Source organism: Erithacus rubecula (genome assembly GCF_903797595.1).
Source record: "Erithacus rubecula genome assembly, chromosome: 3".
NCBI lineage: Eukaryota > Metazoa > Chordata > Aves > Passeriformes > Muscicapidae > Erithacus > Erithacus rubecula.
The window spans coordinates 4594323-4603749 of NC_136689.1; positions in this window are offsets into that span (position 1 = coordinate 4594323).

The window sequence follows — 9427 nt, forward strand, 5'->3', positions numbered from 1 at the left end:
GCAGGGAGTGCATCACTCCCATCCTTTATCTGCCAGAGAAAACTCCCTCTGTTTTCCCTTTTCAGAGCCAAGGCACCTCCTGATGTCCTGAGATGGGCTAGGGGAGCTCTGGAGTGAGCCAGAAGAGGGCCACTGGGAGGAGGTAGAGGTGGGATTATCTTTCTTATGCCTCTGGTTTGACCTCTTTGCCAGCAGATTGTTCTGATTTTCCACATGGAGGGATCCAGGGACCCTCTCGAAAGTTCAAACTCCCAGAATCTTCCCTGCTGGCAGCAGCAGAGCTCTGGGCTCTGCAAACCCTCACAGGGAGCACAGCAGCATCACTCACCCAGATTGCTTCATGCACAAATTTGGACATTTCATTTTTTTTTTTTTTTTACACACTGGACCATGCAGTCTTTCTGCTAGTCAGAAATTTCCATGGAAAAGTAGGAATTCGGGTTTGCATTTTTTGTTGTTGTTTTTTACCACCTCGCCAAAAGACCTGAGGGAAATTGCTGAGATGATTTCAAGCAGAAGCAATTCCATTTTTCTTATTGCAACAGAATTTTCTTGCAAAATTTGTGAGCAGTTAACAAGCAAAAAGCTTAACAAGTGAAAAACAAGAAACAGGGTTGTTTCTTTCAGATTTTTCCTCGCCTCAGAATAGCAAAACATTTCCATCTTTAGTTAACCTGAATTCATTCAATTTTTAATTTTTTTTAAACTTGTTTGAGTCAGCCAGCAAACCTGAAAAATCAGCTCTTTGCACAGCTTCATTTGACAATCTTGATTTCCTCTGTTCTGGTTCAAAACCTTGGGCTTGGCTTAGCCAAGTATTGTCCATCAGTGCAGCACAACACAAAGCTATAAAACACGTGGGAATATCAAGCACTGTCCTTCTGCCCTTTCCAGCTCAAAGGAAGCACTGGGGCATCTAAAACCAGAATTTCCCAGCCCGTGGCTGGAGCACAGAGTCTCCACAATCACATATCTTAATAACAGGTCTGACCCAGCACAGGAGTGCTCTGTGGCATGCACCTTATTGCTCCATCAGCCCTGGCTGCAAACATTTATTACTCTCTGTGACACACGTTGTAAAATTGCACTCAGGGAACCACGTCTAGTTAGTAATTTCCATTCAGATGAGCCGAGGGAATTAATGAATTTGGGAGATCTCAGATCTTTGGAGATAGGGACAGGCGATGGCACGCTTGAAAATAATCACCCTCAACTGTGCACAAGCTTGAAACCACCCTGCTAATCACAGGCAGCCAAAATGCTTATCGGGGCAGAGGGAGAGCTCAAGCACCATTCAAACTCTCTAATAATGGTAAATGATTCCACAAACGCACGTGCTCAGGCTCGGACTGCTTCCAAAGCTAAGTGCTTATGAAAACTTGAACTGCTCCACTGGCTCTAAATCACTGTGCAGGGCTGACTGATTTAAACTACCAGAGCACTTCTCTTTTCCTTGCATTTTCTTTTCTCCCACACCCCCCTCTTCCCCTTTTCCTTTTTTTTTTTTTTCTTTATGAACACTTCGATTTGGAAGCAAGTCAAACACTTCAGTTTGGCGGTTCGAGACCATATTGAACCCATTTAGAAATATGTCAAAAAAAAAAAAAAAAAAAAAAAGAAACAGTAAATTAGGGTTTAAAACCCCTGTGTTTCAGAGCATTTTAGCAGCAGAGGCTGCAGCTAGAGCTGGGATGTATTAGCAGGGGCTGGAAGACAGCACTGGCTGAAGGCATGGGCGCTTATCTCTTTGATCACATACCTACTGCAGGACAGATCTGCTCGTGCTGCTCCCTGCCCTGCACCTTTGATGTGCTGACTTTTTCCTCTGATCCTCAGTGGCCTCTTGCTGCAACTGAAAAAAATTCCTCTGTTGTAGGTGCAGTGCTAAAAAGGGCCTGAAATTGAAGTGCTGTGCATGGAGATGGGGAAGGATGCACCCCTCATACGGGGCTTTTAAACGAGCAGAGTTGGAGCCTTGGCAGCTTCCAGCACTGACAGCATCACAACCCAAAAGTGAAACTTTCTGGTGGATTCATAACTCTCAAAAGACAGAATAAAACTGAAGCAGACAGCATAAATAATGGAAAAGTGAATTAGACTTTAAAAATTCTGTCCTGTTTAATAATTCAGAATGATTATAACATGCTGAAAGGAACTTTTTTTTTAATTACTTCTAGCCTGGCAATCTCCCATTAGTGCACACACATCTCCATCAAAAATCATCAGCTACCAAGAGCTGCATTAGTGTGAGACAAGTGGCAAAGTGCATCCCTTGGGATGTTTATTCACACCAAGGACATGCCCTGCACAGCTTTCCCACACCTACAGATGTGTTCAGGGTGGAGGAGATGCCACGGCCCCCAGGACCACTGCCCTGCCCTGGCTGCATAAAACACTCAAAACAAAACTCCCCGGGAGCCAGGAAATCGAAGCTGCTTGTCACCCTGGCTGGGACACGGCCGTGAGCTGAGGTTTCCCTCTCATGTTGTGTGGCGAGGTTGAGGCACTGACAGAGCCACAGCCAGTGGGGGAATTGAGGACATGGGAGCACACCAGGCTGAGTGCTGAGGGCAATTCAGCAGAGCCTGAAGGATGAGTCCTGTGTCCCTGAAATGATGGCAATCCTTGCTCAGTGACTCAGGCTGTGCACCCTCCCTTAGGATGCTGGAGGTAGAGAGAGGTGTTGGCTGCTGCTGGCATTGACTTGGCAGTGGAGGCTGGAGCACAGGCAGACCATCAGCATTCCCACCACCCTGAGCCACGTTTTCCTCCCAGCAGAGCAAGGAGCTCTGGAGGTGAGAGCAGCAAGCATGGCCCGGGTGATGATGCCACGAGATGTGGGACCAAACAGCACGTGGGTGAGGAGCAAAGCTCTGGGGATGGCAGAAAGGAGCAGAGCAGATGGCAGGAGATGAGAGGTAGGTGTTATGACTGATAACTGGGAGCTCTAGGTGGCTGAGTCCAGCTGAGTCACCAGCACTGGCACGGCTGGAGGCACTGGGACAGCAGAGCAGCAAACGCCTGAGGAGCAGAGAAAATGCACAAAGGACTCTTTTGTGCTGGGGGTGAGCCTGGCTCCGCTTGCACCACTCAAACCTGTGGTCACAGGAGTCAGGCTGTGCTCTGAGGCTGCAGCAGACTCATTTAGCATTTTGAGGGCCATAATTTACAAGCAAATATAAATACTGGCCACCCACAGAATAGACTGAGCTCCCATGGCAAAGCTGGTGGGTGGGGAAGCACGGGCACCCCTCAGCCACTGCCTTCCCTGTGCCATCTGGCTTGCTGCTGCCAGGCCTGTGATGGCCATCTGCCTTGGGGCTGCCATGGAGAAAGTTAATTATGTTTTTTTTGTAGAGTCGCCACGGCAGCTGGAGATGCCAAACCAGCATAAGTGGATAAATCACACCCAAATTCCATTGCCAGAACTCAAAGGGAAGTTTTTTCTGCTTTAGCCATGCCTCAGCCCCACCACACCAACAAGGACAAGGATTTCCAAGTGTTCAGGAGCTGCTGCTGTGTCATGCTAGGGCTTTGCCATGATGCCTCAGTGTGGGGAAGCTCTCCTCTATCAGAGGATGTGTGGTGGGGCAGCCTGCTCCAAATCCTGCCTGGACTTGCTGGGGGACAGGAGGAAACAGCCCTTCACCTGATCTCCCAGTTCCCACATCCATCAAGAGAACACAGCCATTCCCACTTCCTTTCAAAAATGCCTCAAGCAGGAAAAAATAGTGTAAGGACAAAGTACAAGAAAAACAGAGCTTTCTTTGGCTCTGCTAGAGCTGTGAGACAACACAGCCATGCAGGGGCACTGAGCAAATCATTCTTTTTGCAAAAACTCCCCTTTTTGTAGCAACCAATATTCATTAGCCACCTTCAGCCTAATGACAACTCCCAGACATCCTCAGTACCAGCTCTGTACTTCAGCACAGTCCTGAGCTCAAACTCAGCATCTTTCCTTGGGCTCCTGGGGGCACAGAGGCAATGCCACACTGCTGCTCTGAGGCCATTCCAGGCTGGCATCCCTGCATTCACCACCCTGGGCTGTGCTGACACAGCTGCATTTTTTCATTTTGCTTCATAGGTGAGCCTCCAGTCATCAGACCTTCCCTCCTTTGTGATTTTCAGGGCACCAAACATATCCTGACAGACACTCAAGGGTCCTGTTTCCATTTAGGTCTGGAGGAAGCTGCCTTGTGCTCACACAAAAGAAGCACCAGGGCATGGATTAAACCCTCTCAAGAGGCTGGAGTTTTCCAAACTGCCTCATAAAGGGAGCAGCAGGTTGTGAGAGAGAAAGCTCCTTTGTTTTGGATAGCAGCTGTAATCTCCACATCAAGCACGTTGGAATCTGTAAGTGGCCATTTAGCCATATTCTGACAGCAGAACAAGGAACCTCGGGGCTGCAGCCAGGCCTATTTATAGAGAGGAGGTTTGAGGTAATATCCTTACCTTGGATGCACTGGCTCCACTTAAGAGCCCAGCTTATGAGAGAAAGTGATGCCAGACAAGCAGCCAGCAAGGAAGGAAAAGAGTCACAGCTCACTCTGCCTGGCTTGCTCTGCAGCATGAGCAAATTGCATTTTACAGCAACAATAGAATTTTCTGAAAACTCATTCTCCCCAGGCCTAACAAGAAAAGGAATGGAAGAAGATAAACAGCTGGAGAGATTCCTCAGGCCAAACCTGCACAAGCTTATCGAGTTAATGTATCACTGTTGTCACAGCACTGAGTGTTGGGAAATCATGAGCTGCCCAGGAGGTCAGAGATCTGCCCACAAAATGTGCTGACCTTTCCTTGGTGACGTTACTGATGACACCCAAAGGCTTAGGAAAGCTCTTGGGACACTCACTGTCATCATGGGTTGGGGCTGTCCCCCCATATTGCATCAAGCACTGATGCTTTGAGCCCTCTCAGGCCATTTGGTGAAGATCAAGCAGTGCCAGCTTAGGTGTCCCCTAGAGATGGGCTGGGATCCAAGCCCAGCTGAAATCACAGGGTTGGTCTGGGACACCTGAGAAACGTGGATTTTTTTCCAGAACAAACAGGAATCTGGAAAGCACAAGAAGGGGAGGGGACACCAAGGTGATGGTGAGACACCTTTGGTTAGCAGAGATCTTTGAAAGGCTGTACTCAGAACAACAGGGTGCAGATATGATAATTCAAGGGTAAGCTATGGCTGGAAATGAGGTGTGGTGGGATGAAATTCAGCTTGCAGACACAAATAAAAAAACTAAATTAAATGTAGCCATTTAATTTGAATTTATTGGTTTAATTTAAATTTATAGGTCAGCCACAGGTGCTGCCTGGAGAGGGATCCCACTGGCCCCAGGTGAGTGGGTGCCTTCAGGTATGTTGCACAGATCAGGTCTTTATTCAACACTGCCCAGCACTGATTTTTCCAAAGGAAGGATGTCCCTTTATACTGATTTTAGAAACCATGCCAATTCACCTTGAACCTCTAGGTCTTACCTGTAATTAACCTGGTCTACTTCTGAAGCTCTTCCTCCACGGAAGTAAGATGCTTTCCCAGTCAGGGGACAAGTATTTTATTCATCAGGTAAGGAAAAGAGGAATATGTATAGAAATATATATAGGAATATATATATATATATAATTTATATACGGAATGTAATATATAATTGATATCTAGAATATAAATTCTTACATCAAAGTTGCTCTAAGGAGTTTTAAGATGTTCACAGCAGCACATGGGAATGGGGGAATACCCCTCTGAGACACCTCTGAGTCCTTCTGCTCTCCTCCAAGTTAAAGTTGCTGCTGCTGCTGCAGGGACAGCTGAAAAAATCCTGGTGTGGGAAAGCAGGAGAAGCTGGCAGGTATCCAGAACCAGCTTCTGCCATGGGAGGAGTGTCCTGCTTTCCAGCAGATGTTTGGCTTTTACAGCTCCTGAGTTCCTTTATCTTCCTAGGACATCTCCAGCTACTCCTTTACTGCCTGAATTAAAGAGAAGCAGGGATTGAATTGGGAGTGTGCAGATTTTCTAATGTGCACACAAAAAGCAGCAGATTGAGGAGAAAATGCACATGCATGAACACACACACACATGGGCACACTACATGCACGTTGAGCTGCTAAAAATGGCCATCTTCTTAATGCTGATATCAGTTACAGGCCAAAAAAAAAGTTAAAAGAAATAATTTGAGGAAAAATGTGACTGATAATTACCAGTTCTGTGAAGCAGATTTTGCCTTTGCCCCAAAATGCATATGCACTACCTAGAGGGTAATGTCTGGGTGACCACTGACAGGGTCAAACATTCAGAGGAAAGAAAAGGTTATTTAAACATTAAGTAAAAAGGAGGAGTAAGAAATTGTGGGATATTGATAAAGGGGACAAAAGGACAGAGGCAGGAATTGTTCAGTGACTACCCCTGTGGTGCATTGGTGAAACAGCCCAGTGACAGGGTCTTATTGTGTGCTGAAAATTAAATACCTCCACTCCACCAATACTTGTTGTGGTCATTAAGCAGCAAGTGACTCAAGCTAAATGGAGAACTTGAACCCCAGGATTTTCACCAAGCTGCCCCAGGGCTATTAGTATTGAATTTCATTATTTCCAGAGTGTCTGCAGTTACAATTGGAAACTGTATCAATTCTAGCACAATAATAAACTGCTGATAAGTACATCAGTTCAAATGTAGCAGATTAATAAAGACACTAATGTAGTCAATACCAATCAGCACAGGTTCATGGAAAGGAGATCCTGTCAAAGTAAACTTACCTTTTCCCTGTTGATAGGGACAACAGTGCTAATAGAGTTGGCACTTTATAAAGGTATCAGTAGCACAAGGTATTTTAAGCTGATTAAATCCACTTGGCATACGTAAAATCTGTTAAGAACTGGACATTTGATAGATCTCAAGCTCTAATTGCAACAGGAGACAGTTCATTGAGCTCCTGTGCTTCTAGTGGTGCTTTGCAGAGTTGTTTGGGTCTTACACTTCAACCTCTTCTGCTGACATTCTGGAGAAAAACATGTTATTATTGTCTGCAAGTAATGGGGAAATCTGGGAACTGCCAAAGAAAGAAGAGATTGGGGTAGTGGCACCCTGGATTGGTTGCTGTGCTCATTGCAGGAAATCAATATTTAATTTATATTGCACATCTATCTTTTGAGCAATGAAGATTTTCTGCTCACATTCACTGTGCAGCACAGCATCCCAGGAAAGAAAAATTTTGGAGAATACCTTCCAGGGGTTTAGAGGGCAAATTGAAGAAGTGTTAATAAATTGGAGGGAGTCACAGGAGTGATGAAAGGATTTAAATACTTATCTGGTTTGCACTGAAAAGCTTAAAGGGCCCTCAAGATGTATAGAAAAGCAAGGAAACAGTTAATGGGTGGCTTGATTCTGGTAGGGCACCAAAAGATGACAGAAGGATATTCTGACATGGCCATAAAAACATTGGACATCAAAAAATTAAAATGGACAAATTTGTATTAGAAACTATATTTATTTATTAATTTGCTTATTTTTCTAACAATAAAAACTGCCAATCCCAAAAAACAATTTCTAAGGTTTGTATTTGATTTTCCATCTATAGAATTATTTTTTAATGACATCTTTTTTTTTTTTTTTTAAACTAAATTATATTTCAAGTGAAAAACCCAAGAATTATTTCTTCCAGGCCATACACTGAACAAACCTAAATAAAATGTAAATCTATTAGGTTTATACTTGCCTGGATTCCAGGAGATACCTAAGGCACCATGGAGTAATCTACTCTGCCTCTCAGACCTGGGATGGGAAGCCAGGATCAAAGTCACCACCTGATGGAAAATTCTCAGCTAAATCAGTTCTTCTGCAGGTCAGGTTTTATCTGCCAGGTCATGGACATTGTCTCCATGGGATTTTGTCATTCTGCCTTTCAGGTTCTGCAGGATTTACCCAGATTCCATGGTATGCCTGAACCCCTGGATGTGTTCATCCAAATGGAAAAATGGAGGAAATAAATCTGGAGTATTTCTGCCTTGTCCTCTAGTCTGGCTCTTCTGAGTCATCACTTAATGACATATTTAATCACATTAATGTTTTCCCTAGTCCTAGTGAGACTTACTTGTGTGCTTAACTTTATACTTTACCAGGTTGACCTACTATTTAATGTAAACCAGGTATAACCTGGAACTTCCTCCCTCTGAGCTCAGATAAATTTATCTCCTAATGCCTTAATGGTTACTGTGCCACATGCAAGAGCAGAACATGATAGCTGGATTTTTAAAATTAATTAGTTTGTCAAGCTTATTTTAAAAAGGAGAAACCCGAGCCTAAGTTTGCCTGTCAAGCAAAAAAAAAAAAAAAAAAAAAAAAAAATACTATGGCGAGGTAGATTTTCCAAAGCATGAAATTCAAGAGGAGTTAGGTTTCCTTTTGTGCCTTTGAAGAGCTCTCCTTCAGTGTCCAAGAGCTGCATCTTGGCTAAAATGCTCCAGGCACTTCCCCACAGCCATTCCTGGGATGTTTGGCTGTTTCCAGGAGCCCAGTGACCAAAGTGCTGCCAAAATTTCACAGGGCTTTTATTGCAGCATCCCTAAGGTTCATCCCCAGTTGTTGTTGTTTTTTTTTTTCCCATATTTAAAGAGTCAGTCACAGAAATGCCTTTGGCTACACACTGGGAATCAGACCACAGCATGATGGCTCTGACCTATTTTTCTGTCACAGCACATGTCTGGTGACAGCACTGCCTCAAGAGCTCTGGAGTTTTCCAGCTGGGCTTGGAGCAAGGACAGTGGATGCTTACAGTGGGCATTGAGAGTGCCTTCCCAGCCTCTTCAGTCAGTCCCAAACCAGATTTCAATACAAGCTGCTGTGCTTTTAATCAGGTAAAAACAGGGTCTGGGTAGCTTGCATGTGATACTCACATAATACATCTTATTTTGTCATTTTCAGCAGTGATTCCAACAAAGCTGCTTTGCTGTGGGAGAAAAGGGAAATTCTCCACGTCACCAGAGCAACCCAGGATACAAAGATGAGGGGGAATCTATTGCAATATCAGCTCAGATGTTTTTGGAGTGAAGTTCTGCTGAATGGTAGAAAAATTAGATATTTATATTTGCTAGTTAAACTAATTTTATTAAATAGGTGACTCATTTTGGGGCAAATGATGCAAACAAACTTACATGAAAATGTTAAAACAAAGTCTGGAAACATCTTATGAGAGGTTTATCATAGAATCATCTCCTGATTTGGGTTGGAAGGGACCTTAAAAATCATCTACTTCCAACTCCCTGCCATGGCAGGGACACCTTCCACTATCCCAGGTTGTTCCAAGCCCTGTCCAGCCTGGCCTTGGACATTCCCAGGGATCCAGGGGCAGCCACAGATTCTCTGGGCACCTGTGCCAGTGCCTTACCACCCTCACAGAGAGGAATTTATTCCAGAAAGCCAATCTAAACTACTTTCTTAGTT